Source organism: Nomascus leucogenys, chromosome 3 (assembly GCF_006542625.1).
Source record: "Nomascus leucogenys isolate Asia chromosome 3, Asia_NLE_v1, whole genome shotgun sequence".
Lineage (NCBI taxonomy): Eukaryota > Metazoa > Chordata > Mammalia > Primates > Hylobatidae > Nomascus > Nomascus leucogenys.
The window spans coordinates 16398343-16414298 of NC_044383.1; the positions used below are offsets into that span (position 1 = coordinate 16398343).

The window sequence follows — 15956 nt, forward strand, 5'->3', positions numbered from 1 at the left end:
TGTTTTGTTTTTTCAATCTTTGTAACAACCATGTGAGATTGCACTAAACTGACACTCAGGGAGAAGGTAAGTCACGCCCCCGAGTCATTCAGCTAATAAGTGGAAAAAAAAAAAATCAAGATCCAAACCCAGGTCATTCTGGCCCTAGAGCTGAAACTCAGTGAAAACCAAGCTCTAGCCAAGAATTGTGGTTAAAATAAAGCTTCAGCTGGCTGGATACTCCAGGGTGTTTGGAATGTGAAGTTTGTGGGTGTATCTTGGTATTGTGGTTGTGTTGATGCTATTGTAGTTTTGGTAATGTGGTCGTCTCTTGACAATACATGCTGAAAATGCTTGCAGATTAAATGTGGCAAGGTCTAGGTTTTACTTCCAAAAAATCTGTGTGAATAGGGGAAGCAGTGTGTGTGTAGGTTTTGACAGCTGGGGAGGCAGAGTCCGTGGGAAGGAGGGGAGGAAATAGATTTGCCTTCGTTATTTGGAGGTTGGGGACGGGCGCATGGGAGTTCACTATAATATTCTCTTTTCTTTTGTATATGTTGGAAATTTTCCATGAAATGTTTTTTTCCAAAACAAATAAGTTCTGGGTTATGTTTCAGTGGCCTACTCCTTCATCCCCAAATCCCATACACTTTCACAATTTTATTTGCCCCCATAATTGGAAGTTGTATGGGGCTGTTTCAAAAATCTGAGTCATCAAAGATGTAATCGACTTCCTACCGCCGGATTCGCATGCAAAAAAGTACCTGATACTTTCTCTACCGGCGCTGTGTTGGGCTCTGGGCTGAAACCCAGTCTCTCACAGGCCCTCGGAACAGCCCCACCAGTTAAGATCCATCCCTAACTTCCAACTCTGTAACTAGGGACAAGTTAATTAACTCCTCTTAGCCCTTAGTGTCCTCATCAATTATTACGTGGTAATAACTCCTCAGAGAGTCGCCGGGAGAATTAGCTCGGCGCGGTGCATGGGGCTACAACTCAGGGCCCAGCAGGTCTGACAATGCAGGTTTCCCCGCTCGCCTGTTGGGTTTTTGAAACGCCCTCAGCGGCGTTTTCCTCCTAATTCTGGTTCGGAGGAGCCATCTCTCTCCATCGCGTCTGCCAGCGGGGTTTGCTTCACACACAGACGTGGGCATATGGCATCGGGGACACACGTGTGACGGCCGAGAAGGTTGCGGCGCATTCGCGGTTCGGTTCACGGGACCCAGGCGTCGGGTGGGTGGGGTGGGATGGTGCGGGCTGGGGGGTGGGGGGACAAGAGGGTGTTTGGTGGTGGTTGGGAGTCCCGGCGATCTTTTTAAAATTCAGATGCCAACAGTTCTCCACCCCTGAACTTGAATGGGCTTTGGGTTTTTGTTTATTTGGGGTTTTTCTCCTCTTCTCAAGCACAGCGCTTGCCCCCAGCGGCCTGGCGTCGGGCTGGAGCCCGGCAGAGGGAGGGAGGCGACCGGAATCCGCGCTGGCTGATCAGGGAGGGCCGGGCCTGCTGCTGGGGAACGTGGAGGGGCTCCGGACAGCCACACGCCCTGGCCGGTCACGGAAAGCTCCGAGGGACATTCGGTCGGCCTTCGGGGACGAGGCTGGCCGCCGCAGCGCGAACTGGGGTTGCGGGCGGAGCGGCTAGCGGCGCCGGGGTGAGTGGGGATGGAGCCCCGAGGGCGTGGTGCGCGCTCGGCTTCCTGCCGCCAGGGGGCGCCCACGGGCAGAGCCGGGCGGGGCGGCAGCTACAGAGAGGGGTGCGTGGAAAGCGACCAGGCCAGGCCTGCAGAGCGCAGCCCCGGCGCCGAGTCTCCAAGCTCGCTCCGACTAGTGTTGGGTCGCCCTCGGCTCAGCCCCGGGGCAGGACAAAAGGGTTGGGTGCAAGGCCTAGCACCCAGTGGCCATTCATTAAATACGTGCTCGCTGACGAGCTCAGGAACGGCTCTAGGGAGCAGCTGGCTGGGAAACCTCAAGTCCAAGCCCACTCATTCCCGTCTCCGTCCCCGACGGTCTTTTAGTTACCGTGCCCTGGGCCGCGACGGCTTCCTTTTAGAGTGGGGCAGCAAGGGAGCCCCTGCGCAGCGAGGACACCGACGGGGCGGCGGGGAGGGGTTGTCCAGCGGTATCCCCGCTCCGTGCTCTTCGCCTTCCACTGCCTCCCCGGGACACAGCAGCCATGGCTTCGACTGTGACTTCTTAACTGGCTCCTCCCTGATCGCTGAGCTAAGCCACAGGAGAAGGGGAGGAGGGCTTCCTTCCCGGGACCTTGGTCCAGGCGCCGGCCTGAGTGGTGCTCGGGTGGGTAAGTCTGATCTGAGCACCACACGGGCCGGGCGCCGGGACCAAGGGGGCTTCACAAGAGGATCTCAGAACAAGCTCTGAGTCTCTGGAACTAGCTGGGGTGCGTGGAAGTGCGCGCCACGGCCCGCGATTCCTGGGAGCGTGTCTCGACTTCTGCCAGTGCCAACGCAGGAAAGAGAATTGCGGCTCAGAGAGGGCAGCGTGAATGGAAACCGAAGGGCGAGAGCTTGGCTCTCTAATGCCACCCAACTTAGTGGTTCAGAGCTTGGCCTCTAAGGAAGATTCAGTTCAAGTCCCCGCTCTCCAACTTACCAGCTGTGTGATCTTGGGGGAAGTTAACCTCTCTGAGCCTGTTTCCTGCTCTGTAAAATGGAAATTTAAAAACTTAAACATCTACTTCTGTCGAGGCTGTTGTGAAGAAGTGGGATTGTGGGTGCATAGCTCTTAGCACCGTGCCTTGCACAGGTTAAGGCTGGATACGTGGCAGCTGTGAGGCCCAGTGTTCTCGTAGCTGGCCTGGCCAGATGCAATCATAAGCGAAGATGACTCACTTCCCACAGCAGAGGGGTGCGAAGCCCTGCGCACCTGCTGTAGTCTGCACCCGGGCAGAAGAGAACCCAGGAGCGTCGGGACCTCCAACACGCAGCCCTCAGGGCTGAGGACACTGCGCTGTTTCTGCCCCTCCTAAAACCGGAGGCCGCGATGCCCCTGTGCAGTAGGGCTGGCGCCCACCCTACAAGCTGATTCCTGGGGGAGTTTCCTGCTGCGGAGGCCGGCAACCATCACGGCCGACCTTGACTGAACACATGTGGGCATCCTAAGGACATTACCTCAATCCTCACACCATTCCTGAAAAAAAAAAACAAAGAAACTGGTGCTCAGAGAGGCGAAGTAACTCACTCAAGGTCACACAGCCAGAGGGTGGCCAAGCTGGGACCCCAACCCACTCTGGCTCCGGAGCTGGCGCCGCTTCCTTCCTACCTCTCTATCAAGCTCAGTCCCAAAGCCTGGGACAAACCATCCGGCTGGGGTGGGAAAGGCCACGCGCGTCCTGGGGTCGAGGACCCTGTGCCCACGATGGCAGTCTTCTCGGCACCCTTAGAAGCCAGTGCCAGACAAGTTGAGTTGGAAGGGGCGGGCTGGGCTGGCGGAAGGGGGCTCTGGGTCCCGCCCTGCCCGCGCCTCCGCGGATCACGCCTAGGTGCTCAGGCTTCTGCCAAGTTTGCCCCCATCTCTCAGGTGCCCTTGGACTGAGTGACTAAGGACCTCGGCACCTCTCCAGCCTGGGGTGCGAGGAGGGGCTGGCCCTGAACCCACTTCCTTTCTTCTCTGGAAAGCCCAGGTGCCAACGAAAGATGCCCTGGAAGCTGGTGTTCCTTAAAGAACGAACAGTCCCAGCTCCAAACGAGTCTCTGAACGCAAGCCTCTTCCTTCCGTTCGCCTGGGCCTGTAGTCGAAGTCTCCTTGGGTCCCCAGCCCCCTCCCGGGTAGACGTCAGCCTGGAGGTGGATGCCAGAGTCGAGAAGGGTTGAGGACCATGCTGGGGACCTGGCTCAGGCAGTCAGGGGTCCGGGTCCTCTTTGGGGAAGTGAGCGCTTGAGGAGGAGGGAGAAAGGCTTTGAGTATGGTTTGGGGGACTTCTTGAGGTCCCTCGGGTAGCTTCTCTGTCAGGCGTGTAGCCAGGAAAGGAGAAAAAATCTGTCCCGCGCAGCCCAGGGAGGAGCCTTGCAGCTGCGGAGGGGGGCAGTTTCGGCGCTGGATACCAGGGGGCAGTGCTGCGCAGCGAATCTGCCGGGCTCCAGCCGGCAGACCCGGGCAGCACGTTTACTGAATTCCCTCCGTCTCTCAAATCTGCTGCGAAGTTCCTCCCAGAGTGCCCCTGACGCCAACAGCCCCCTCGCCCCGTAACATGCGAAAGAGGGCACGGTCCTCTCTCTCCGCACGTTGCCGTCGGTGCGGGCGTCCCGGCTGTATTTCCTTGGTAAAGGCAGCTACCACTGGGTTGGTTTTTGACCACTGACTTGGCCCTAGGGAAACGTAAGGTGGGGTGGCGGGGTGCCCCGTCGGGTTTTTGCAGGCCGTGTGAGCAACCTCAGATTAGAGGTTTGAGGGGACTTTCTCAGCCTGGGCTGGAGCCCCCGAAAATGCAGGCGCCGCCTTTGAGAGAGGAAAAAAAAAGAGCTGGAGGTGGGCCGCCTGCATTTGATCGCCTTCCGGGTTTACGTAGAAATCCATCCGAAGAAAGGTCCGATAGAAGGCAGAGAAGGCGGAGGCCCACCCCGGCCCAAGTACGAGCCATCCTCAAGGATGGCTGAAGAGGGGCTGAACCTTCTCTCCAGGACCCAGCGCCAGGCCCACTGCACCCCCAGAATCGGTGTTGTTTGGGAAATGTCTTTCTATCCTAGAGGAGGCTGTGTCCAGGCTTAAAATGTGCAGAAGCAGTGAGCAGACGGGACCCGGTGACGTGCGCGGGGCTTTTCCCACCCAAGGGGCTAGGAACTCCACTCCCTGTCCCCTCCCGGGGAAAGAGACCGAGCACTCCGGGCTCTGGGGCCAAATGTGAGCCCAGGAGCTTGGTGAAATAGAAACCGGACATACTCTCTTTGGACTCGGCCTCCTTTTGCTGGGATTTTTGTTTTTGGTCTCTCTCTCTCTCTCTCTCTCTCTCTCTCTCTTTAATAGCGCTTTGCAATAAATAAAATAAAAACGCATGTCTGTGTGTGAATGCTTTGCCCGTTTGTTCTTTGAAGAAGTCACACTTTAAAATTGCTTTCCGTGAGCGCAGAGGAAGAACATATAAACCACCGTTATGTAATTTGAAACCATCAATAGCCCCCTTTTAAGGTTGTCTTTATTGTAGGAAGTCAAGGTAATGATTTTGTCGCTGTCTAATTTCATCCCAATGTATGGCGTTGCTTTTATAGCCTTTCAAAGGTAAGTGAAAGGCATCAATCTAGGGCCCTTTTTGTGGCCGATTAACAGTTTAAACTGGTTTTCTAACCCTGTCACAACTATTGGGCTGATAAACAGGATTTCTGCGGAGGCATTAGCAAGTCTGTAAATAAATCATTTAAAAAAACACACACACAACACCTCAGGCAATTCTAAGTTCCTCTGACAAAAATAAACCATAAGTCCACAGGGGTGTATGTGTGTATGCATGTGTGTGTTTCTCACCCCCAAGAAGAGGTAGTTACAAGTGACTTCTCAAGAGTTATTTGTGTCCTGGTTATTATTACTACTATTGTCGTAATCTTAGGAGAAAGTGAACAAGCTGACGACACAGGGATGGAAATCAATGAACTTGTGGGTTCTGCATTGACTCTACCTTATTGTAGGAAATGTCCCCCTTTAATCATTGGATAAGCCTGGCGCTGCTGCCAACCTTCTTTGACATAGCACGGTCCAAATAGAAATATCCCATTTTATTGCAAGGGTTCCTTGGAAGAAGGTACTTTATGTGGACGGTACTGCGACAACTGCTGAAGAAACGACAGACATGAAGGCATACTTGACACCAACATAGGGATATCCATCCGTCACCTTTGATCTCCCCTCCCCCCGCCACTGAGAAAGTTTTTTTTTTTCTTTAAATAGAAGCAAAATGGCAAACTAGACAATTTGAGACTTAAATAAAAATAGCTTTAGGCCCAGACCCACTGGAAGCTTTTTCTCTTTGACGCTGCCGTGTTTCTCTGATGCAACAGAAATCTCTGACTCCCCGCCCGGGGTCTCACACCAAAGCCAGACAGCCCCGCTCCCGGGGTCACTCGAGGGTTACCTTTGGGTGCAGGCGCGGCCTCTTTCTCCGAAGGGAGGGGCAGCTCCCCCAGTGCAAAATGAAGGAGAAATGATAAGCAGCGGTGAAACCGTCTAGAGGCCCAGCCTGGCACCCTCCCCGCCAGGTGCTGGGGGAGGCGACACCCTGCAGCGCCAAGGGGATGCTCCTCGGGCGCAGCGGGCAGGACAGCTTGGGCTATCCCTTTTGTCTTCAACGCTCCTCTTGCGGCGAGTTCCGGGAGTTTAGGGCCCCGGTCCAGAAAGGAAAAGGCGAGAAGGCGCGTCTGGGCTCTGTAGGAGTGCAGCCGCTGCCAAGTCCGAGCGGCCCCAGGCCAGGCCAGACGTTGAGGTGAGGTTGCCCGGTAGGCGGGGACCCCAGCTCGGAGAGGGTTCTCCGCGTCCCCAGCCGTCGGCGCAGGAAGTTGAGGCGGCCAACATGCCTTCGTCCCCACCCGACTCCCGGGCCCACGTGTGGTCCACGCCGGGGACCCGAGAGCATCGCGACTAGGGGGCTGCGGGACGCCTCCCGAGCGTCGAGGAAAGACAGAACCGGGGAGGGGGCAGGCGGGGCCCACGCGGTTGCATTTCGAGCCCCGCCGCCGCCTTCAAGAAGCAGAACCCGGAGCCCCACCTGCACCCTCACTCCGGCCCCCGAGCCCGGCCTGGCCGGCAGTGCTCGGGGAGGCCCCGGGTGGCGCTGTCTCCTCCCCTCCTGCAAACGCCACCGCCAGAAAATCGCTCCCTCCCCACCTAGCCAGGCGAGCCACCGACCCCGGGCTGCGTCCGCCTCGGTTCAGCCTCTCCGGGTGCGGATCCCAGGCCCCGCCAGCCGACGGAGGCTGGCGGAGCGCAGAGTCCCGGCGACTCCCACCTCCCGGAGGGGGCACGGGGACCTGCGTGGGGCGGGCGGGGGCCGGGATTCCGGGCGGGGCGAAGGGACCCAGCTCGGCTGCGGGGCGCGCGGTCGCTCTCCCTCCGGACTGCGGCTCGGATCCCTCCCTACCTCTCCCGGTCCTCGCAGGACTCTACATCGCCTTCGGCGTTTCCTCTCCCTCCCGGAGTTTCCACCCTTGGGCTTGTCTTACTCTCGGCTCCTTCGCCCACCCTTTCCTCCCCACCTTGTCCCCCGCCCCCACTCTTCTGCAGTTTGTGACTGAGAGCGCCCCAAACAACCCCATCAAGCCAATAAACCCAAAATGTAAGCACTGCTCAAACCCGTGTGCTTATCCTGCCGCTTCTAGAAGGCAAATTGATACGGGGTGGATTTGGAACGGCTTTCTCAGAGAGGCCCGAAAGCTTTCAAAAATTCTAAGTCAGGAGACAGCTGGCTGTTTTCTTAGCACCTCTGCAGCGCTGAGGATGTCTCCATCCTCCTCAGACACCTCCAGCCCAGGGATGTTAGCCCATTGCCCAGATGGAAGACAGAAGAGGGAGGTAACCCCAGCGGTTACAAACTTGATTCTTCTCATGTGGTGGACTCCAGTCTTTTGAATACGATCTCTACCTCTTGTTTTCCCTTCTTATTTAATTTCTTGTTGTTTTTTTGGATGGCTTAAGCGACAGGAGGAAGAGAAGGCAAAGGCAGCCCCCGTACCTTTCAACAGAGTGAAATGGCCTGAAATTACAGCTACATAACTATCAAAAATGAAACTGTGTTTGTGAAAATCTGTAACCCTAGCTATGTAATTGGAGACATTCATGAAAAAAGGATATTGCACAGGTGAAAGTGATTTTACAATTGCTTTCATATTTTTAATATTTTTCAAAATTGTTGAGAGGACTTTTCCTGAATACAAGGATGAATGTTTCAGCTTGGAAAGTTCAGTGTAGCCCTAGTCATTGGAAGGCTACAGTTATCATAAATTGCTTTTAAAGTGTTTATTAAAGTGATTGAAATTTGTTTCTTTTAAAAAAAAAATAGTCTCTGAACTTGCAAACTTCCTACCTTACCAAATAGACTTTCCTGAGACTTGAAAATGGTTCCCATGAACTTTCTCATGGCGAAATTACACAGTAAACGTGTTCCTGGAACTCTTTTTAAAAAGGAGTTGGAGCCCAATCTTCACAACCATTCATTTTCCTGCCAGATTCTTTGCATTGGGCGTTTCCCTGTGTGCCCGGAACCTTACTGTTGTTGAAGCAGAAGTTCTCATGTAGGAAATTTTGCATTACTGGAGAACTCTGCTTTAGGGCAAAGGCTGAAATGATACAAGCTTAGGCATCCCATGCCTACTGAGTGAGTGGTCATCCCATTAAATGTTTTGGGCATGCTGACAAGGTAAGGAAGATACAGAAACTCCTGAACAGATTCATGAAGGCTGAAGACAAAATTCTAAGCAGTCCCTTGCTTTGCATGAAGCACTGTGATATTGAGGAAGAGGAGGTGTTAAGATCGGAATTGCCCAAATTGTCTATGCACCTTCATATTTATTACTAATTATCACCTCTTTTCCATTTCTCGTTGTGTTTGGCCAGCCCGGAACACCTGGAGACTGATCCGGGAACTGTTTGCTTTCGTTTCTTCCCACATATTTTTATTAACAGCTTGAACTGATCCTGCCTAATCCAAATTCTTATACTTTGATCTTGTTCCTTAGCATCCACATTAGAGAGTTTTTCTATTTCCACCAAATTTTTACCTCTCCCCGCTTAACTTTGTCCCTGTGCTAGTTCTCTTTGCTTATTATTCTCCCATTTTTTCTCTCGACTTGAGATTTCTGTGATGGTTAGTTACATTAGTGACCACATTGCCAAAGCACCTCCAAAAGTAACTGATGCCCTTTATTACGTACTGGAGTTGCGTTTAACCAGTGAATCCTCATCAAGCCAGAAAGGTGAGGGAGAAAACCGAGATAATCACATACAAGTAACTGAGGGCAAAAACACTGTTTTGTCTCATCATTGAGTTTTTTCCAAATGAATGTTTTAAATTAGAATTATCAGATTAATGACTGTAATAAAAATATAAATTGCCTCTTTCCAATGGGTATTCAGGCCAGGATCCTCTTCTGCCAGTGACACCATGAAACATAGAAAAGTTGTGTCTGGCCCCAAATGCTTAGTGCCTGTTACTAACAATCGATCTGGCGTTCTTTGTAGGGAAACCTGGCCTTAGAGGAAATGGAAAAGTTGGAGAGACACTGAGCACTGATATGAAATAATTCTGTTGCTGAAATACACGAAGGGAGTCCCAGCAGCCATATTAGTATTTCCATGTCCTGTGTCAGCCCCAAGTAGAGAGAACTTGGAATAGAAGGGGAAATGGCAGCCATCAGGAAATGAAATGCTGGCCCAGAGAATTCTAAGCAAGTCAATCACCAGTCCAAGTAAGGAGATGTTTTTTTGTTTTTGTTGTTTTTTTTTTTTTAATATCCACTTGCCATTTGTTTTACCCAATTCAAAATTTTTTCCCAAGAAAAAAAAATACACTTGTAAAATGTCTCATTAACAGCAAAGATGAATTGGACCTCAACTTTTGAATGCCATGCTGCTTTAAGGAAATTGTAGAATTTCGTGGAATGAAAGAATACTGCCAGCATGCATTCGGACTATTTTCCATCTGTGCGGTAGAGTCTGAGCTGTGTGTTCTACAGAAGCTCCAGTTGGCAGAAGGACGACTTTGGCCCTGAATTTTCATTTATTTTTGTTTCAAAAATGAAAGGATAGTTGCTATTTTTCCAAAATTTAGAATTTTAAATCACTACCCACTTTTGATCTCTGATTTAAATCTTGTTTTGAGAGACACGTTAGACAGTCTCTACATATTATATTATTTTGCAAGGGAAAAAAGGAGAAAAATCGGGAAGTGCTGACTTTCTGTGTCAAATGAATAGATTATTGGCTTCATTCTTCTTTATTTTATAAAGGCTTTCTTTTCAAGAAATGCAGAACTTTACCAATACAATATATATCAGTCTAATCGGCAGTCATAAAATGGGTGGCATGAGGGTGGAATATGGCAGCAGGGAGATCTCAGTTGGCAGCAAAGCATGATGTGGTGATTGTGTTTTTATGGAAAGCCTGTTTTGTCCAGTGGCTGATGAAATTCAAAATTGTCCCCTAAGCCTATCTCTGAAGCCAGCAGTTTAGAAACAGTAGAGCTAGCGGCTCTCTTAACATCTGTACCCTGCCCCCTATTTACCCAGCGACACCCCAGCCCAGAGCACCTCCAAATGTAAGACTTAATATAACCAAATGGAAGCTGCTAGGAGGTACTCAGTTCCAGGATCAACAGTTTTGCTTTAAAAAGAAGGTAGCAGTTCAGCCCCTTGTTTGTTTTTGCCTTTGCATTTCCCTACCAGCGGGAGACCATTACCCGGGACAATGTTCTATTCCATTGTCATTATCTCCTACGGAACTAAAACAATGCTCTGTTTGGCCTCCCAGGCAAGGGGGATTTGTTCTGCTCTTCTTTAAGCAGAGTTTCCAACTGAGTTTCTGACCCAGTCACTTGATATCCAGCAGGGATACCTGGTGACAATTTTTTAAAAATCTGCAATCTTGTGTTTTGTAATTTCATTCTCTGAGAAATAGCCCAGAAACTCGATTCTCAATCAAGAGGAATCACACCATGGCTAAGGGAAGAGGGTTTGCTCAAGCTGCCTGAGCTCTATAATTTAAATCAGCCAGATAGGATTTATTTATAGTTGTTTTATCTTTTTTTTGTTTTGTTATTGAATAGCGAACCCTAAAATGTTTCATAACGTTGTGTTGTTGATTCTCAAACCCCAAAAGGTTGGGAACCACAAGAGCTGAGATGTTTTCCATTAGACCAGGGTGTTTCTTTTCTATTTCTTTTTAAATACATAAGTAAATTATAAATGTAGATAGAGATGAGATTGAGATAGAGATAAATGATGCCAAGATTTCTAACATTTATGACAAATGTTGATGAACAATAACTCGTTGGAGCTATTTTGTCGTACTTGAGATTTTCCAGAAAATAGAAGAAGCCCACAGAATAGACTTAATCTGCCAAAGCATCTCCCTCTCTACAAGCATCTACACAGGCCTCCAGCCCTAAGTACTTTCACCTGGACAATGCTGTGAAGCTTAATCCAGTACTAGTAGCAGAAAGACTTGTTTACTTTGGCGCTAAGGAGTGAGTAAGACACTTAAGACTTTGTTTTGTCCTTGGACTCAAGGCAAACTAATTGTTAGCATCACTCCAGTTGTTGCTATCATTTTATTACTCATATGTAGCTATGAGTAACTTGAGAAACTGAAATGTAACTGCTGCATATAATAAAAAATCAATGGCCAAGACTAGCTACCTGAGGAGACTGAGTCCCATGCTAATGAGGCTAAGATTTTATACTGATTTTGTTTTGCTCTGAGATGGTAATCTAATAACCCCCGTCTCCAGCAGCTCGGTGGCTGAATTGGTGGAAATCTATCTCCAGATGGCTAGTGGAGAAACAGTTCAGAGCCCAGATCATGCTGGAGAGCAGGAGAGCCTTGGTGAAAGATGAAATGGCAAAATGCTTAAGAGCTGGGGATCAGGAGGCAGACACACCCGCATTTGAAGCCTGGCTCCCCCATTTGCTCTCTAGGTGATAGAGTAAGTTACTAACCACTCGGAGCTTCTGTTATCTCTAAGAGTAGAAGAAATAAAAGGAATAGTGACCCATTACTTGTAAGAAAGTGTGAATGACAAGGTGCACGTAAAGCATTCCACACTCAATATTAGCAATTATCATTATTATTTGTGTGTACAATGAAGAGCACTGCCCATTGAAGGCTCTAACTCTAGAAGCCTTCCCAACCCTGTCTCTATCACTTGAAAGAATATCCACTCTGTGAGTGTTGTGCTTACACATTTTGTTCCTAGAGCCCAGCCAACTTACTGTCATACCCGAGGGAAGCTTCATTTAGTTGATCTGTTTGGGTTATACATTTATGGATTTATTCCACAAATCACAGTGGTCTTCACAGTCGTGATGATTCTTCTTTATGAAAAATAGTTGAGAAAGCTAGAATATATTTTTAAGCCCTACTTTTACAAATGGGAACCTACAAGCAGAAATTAACTGGCATATTACTGTGTTCCATTTAAGTCTAAGAGGTTGAAATCATTAAGGCCAACACGTTTTATTTTTCATTAAGGATACCAGACATGTGACAAAAAAAGCTTTCATAAGGAATGCCTGAAATAGGGGAGACCTTCTCAAGGAAACTCCAGCTATGGAAGCTGATTGGTGGCTTGTAAGAAGTTCTCATTTCCCTACTGATGGATAGAGAGGCTCAGAGAAGTCTATGGAATAAAAGAGATCCACTCCAGCTTTGAGTGAGACAAAATTTTTAAGGTCATGGCTGTCATTTTTTTTTTTTTTTGAGACAGAGTTTCACTCTTGTTGCCCAGGCTAGAGTACAGTGGTGTGATCTCGGCTCATCACAACCTCTGCCTTCCAGGTTCAAGCAATTCTCCTGCCTCAGCCTCCCAAATAGCTGAGATTACAGGCATGTGCCACCACACTCGGCTAATTTTGCATTTTTAGTACAGACGGGGTTTCTCCATGTTGGTCAGGCTGGTCTCAAACTCCTGACCTCAGGTGACCTGCCCACCTCAGCCTCCCAAAGTGCTGGGATTACAGGCGTGAGCCACCGCGCCCAGCCGTAGAGCATGGCTGTCTTTAATACCCTTCCCTTAAAGTTCCGTAGTCCTAAATGTGTGGATTCTGAAATATTCTTAAAGGGTCATGCTTTTGATGGCATTACATTGGTTTTTTGTGATATGATCCCATTACACATCATGATGACATGGTGTATGATGTGTTTGCAGAAAGTCCAGGATTATGGCAACAAGTGAACCGGATAACCCTTCTGTTTCTTACAGCTCTTCCGAAAACTTCCTTGTTTTGCCTTTTCAAACATCAGGGGCACGACTTATAAGAGTCAAATTTTGCCCAGCATGCTATGTCATGGGTTCCCGTCCACGGAGCTCCATCATACTTTGTTGGGCGTCCTGTGTCTTATTCCTCTCTTTAGGTCCAGTTTCTACATCCCTTATCTGTGTTATCTCAGGCTTCAGAAGCTTCTCCATAACGTGGGCTACTTTCCCCTCGTCACTGGGTATTTATTTATTTATTTTTACTGAAGCCTGAGCCCTGTAACCTTACCACACTGGCCACAGCTTCAGGAGAGAGATCACTGCTCTCAAGAACTTAGTGGCTCACGCTTGTAATCCCAGCACTTTGGGAGGCCGAGGCAGGCGGATCACGAGGTCAGGAGATCGAGACCACGGTGAAACCCTGTCTCTACTAAAAATACAAAAAATTAGCCGGGCGTGGTGGCGGGTGCCTGTAGTCCCAGCTGCTCGGAGAGGCTGAGGCAGGAGAATGGCGTGAACCCGGGAGGCGGAGCTTGCAGTGAGCTGAGATTGCGCCACTGCACTCCAGCCTGGGCGACAGAGCGAGACTCCGTCTCAAAAAAAAAAAAAAAAAAAAAAAAAAACTTACAGTCTAGTGATGGATACAAATGTACATGAAAAAATAACTAGCAATGGAAAACAAGGCATGAAATGCGATGAAACGTGGTCAAGATGCCAAGTGCTATGACTGGATTCCAGGATTGATTTCCACATCTTCAGAGATGCCGTGGCCACAGTCTGGCTCTCACCCCGGCCAGCGCTTTCTTTCTTCTGAACTCCTTCCCCACATGCAGCCTGAACCACAAAGTTTAGCCCTCAGGAATGTCTTGATGCATTTGACATTTCAGTGGAAGATTAGAAGTATCCTGCACTAGGAGCACATATGGCAGGTGAGGTCGCCTCCTGCAACCCAGGAGGCTCTGTGCTCCCTGAGAGTGGGTTTCAGCACATTATGTGACAGGTAGGTGCTCCTTAAATATTTGCTGGGTGAACGAATGAAGAGCCTCCTCACTGGGGTCCCTATTTGCACTCTTACCTTGCTATGAGGTATCTTTACACTGCTACAGGGGGTTTTTAAAAGCATTGATGAGGCCGGGCGTGGTGGTTCACGCTTGTAATCCCAGCACTTTGGGAGGCCGAGGCGGGCAGATCACAAGGTCAGGAGATCGAGACCATCCTGGCTAACACGGTGAAACCCCGTCTCTACTAAAAATACAAAAAAATTAGCCGGGTGTGGTGGCGGGCGCCTGTAGTCCCAGCTACTCGGAGAGGCTGAGGCAGGAGAATGGCCTGAACCCGGGAGGCGGAGCTTGCAGTGAGCTGAGATTGCGCCACTGCACTCCAGCCTGGGCAACAGAGCCAGACCCCATCTCAAAAAAAAAAAAAAAAAAAAAAACATTGATCAGATTGCAAACTCTTGTGGCTGCCCATTGCTCTTAGAATAAATATAAACTCCCTCTTGTAGCCTACGAAGCCATTCTATGGCCTGTTGCCTTCTTCCTTTCCAAGCTCTTCTTTCACTCTGTCCTTGACTCAGCCAAAGCAGCCTTCCTCTGTTCCTCTAATATGCTACACATTCCTGCCTCAAGGCCCTTGCCCTTGCCTTTGTTCTGCCTGGGAATCTCTTTCCCTGGTTCTGTACATGCTTGGCCAAAACAGTCCCAGTCACACATTCTATGACCTTGTAGCACTTACCACTGTCTGAATTATCCAGCTGATTGATGTGTTTACCTGTTCCTTGCCTGCTGCTACCCTCTCCCTCTAGACTTAAATTCCTAAGCCAGGCATGGTGGCTCATGCCTGTAATCCCTGCACTTTGGGAGGCTGAGGTGGGTGGATCACTTGAGGTCGGGAGTTCGAGACCAGTCTGGTCAACATGGTGAAACCCTTTTTCTACTAAAATTACAAAAAATTTAGCCAGGTATGGTAGTGCATGCCTGTAATCCCAGCTACTCGGAAGGCTGAAGCAGGAGAATCGCTTGAACCTTGGAGGCAGAGGTTGCAATGAGCTGAGATTGCACCACTGGACTTCAGCCTGGGAGACAGAGAGAGACTCTGTCTCAAAAAAAAAAAAAAAAAAAAAAAAAAAGTCCTTAAGAACGAAGCCAATATTTGCCTTTCTCACTGCTATGTCTCCAGCCATTTAACCTAAAAGTGGCAATTCTTAGTTGCTCAGTAAATGAATGAATGAAAAAAAATCATTCCACACTGTTATGGACTGAATTGTGTTCCTCCAAAATTCGTATGTTGAAGTCTTAACCCCCAATATGACTGTATTTAGAGACAGAACCTTAAGGGAAGAGATTAAGTTTAAATGAGGTCATAAGGGTGGACCCCTAATCCAATACGGCTGGTGTCATTTTCAAAAGAGGGACACCAGGTCTTTCTTTCTTTCCACATGGGCACAGAGGAAAGGCCATGTGAGGACATAATGAGGAGACAGCCATCTATAAGCCAAGAAGAAAGCCCTCGCCAGAAACCAACTCTACTGGCGCCCTGATCTTGGATTTCTAGCCCCTGGACAATGAGAAAATAAATGTCTGTTGTTTAAGCACCTAGTCTGTGGTATTTTGTTGTGGCAGCCCCAGCAGACTGACAGACACACCATCACTTACCAGCTGGCTGGCCTTGGACAAATCATTTAACCTCTGTTTGCCTTAGTTTTTTCACCTGTTAAATGGAGTTAGTCATAGTCCCTGCCTCATAGAGTTGTGGTCAAAGATTAAATGAGTTAATATATGTAAGACCGTTAGGATACTATTTTAGTGTTAACTGTTTGTGTTAGTGTTAGTAAAGCAGATTCGATTACATTTAGTGAATAACAGCAATAATGCAAAATTTTAGAACTCCTGATAGGACATCTGGAAGGAAAACGTCACTGCAGAAAAAGGTGGCTTGGAGAGGTGCCAAAATTAATGGGCAGATGCAAGGGGACGGAAGAGGAGAAGAAGTTCTCGGGCAGACAGGCTTGGAGGAGACAGGCTATGAGATGTGTCCAGGGGCAGCAAACAGGGTAGTCTAGCTTGGGCAG

General features: G+C 49.2%; 1 long non-coding RNA gene across 1 annotated transcript; it reads left to right on the forward strand.

The window, feature by feature from the left end:
* Positions 1-955: 955 nt before the first annotated feature.
* On the forward strand, positions 956-11334 carry LOC105739503. The gene is made up of 2 exons (XR_001115424.2): positions 956-1151; positions 9157-11334. It is a non-coding gene; the product is annotated as an uncharacterized LOC105739503 (long non-coding RNA).
* The last annotated feature ends 4622 nt before the right edge of the window (positions 11335-15956 follow it).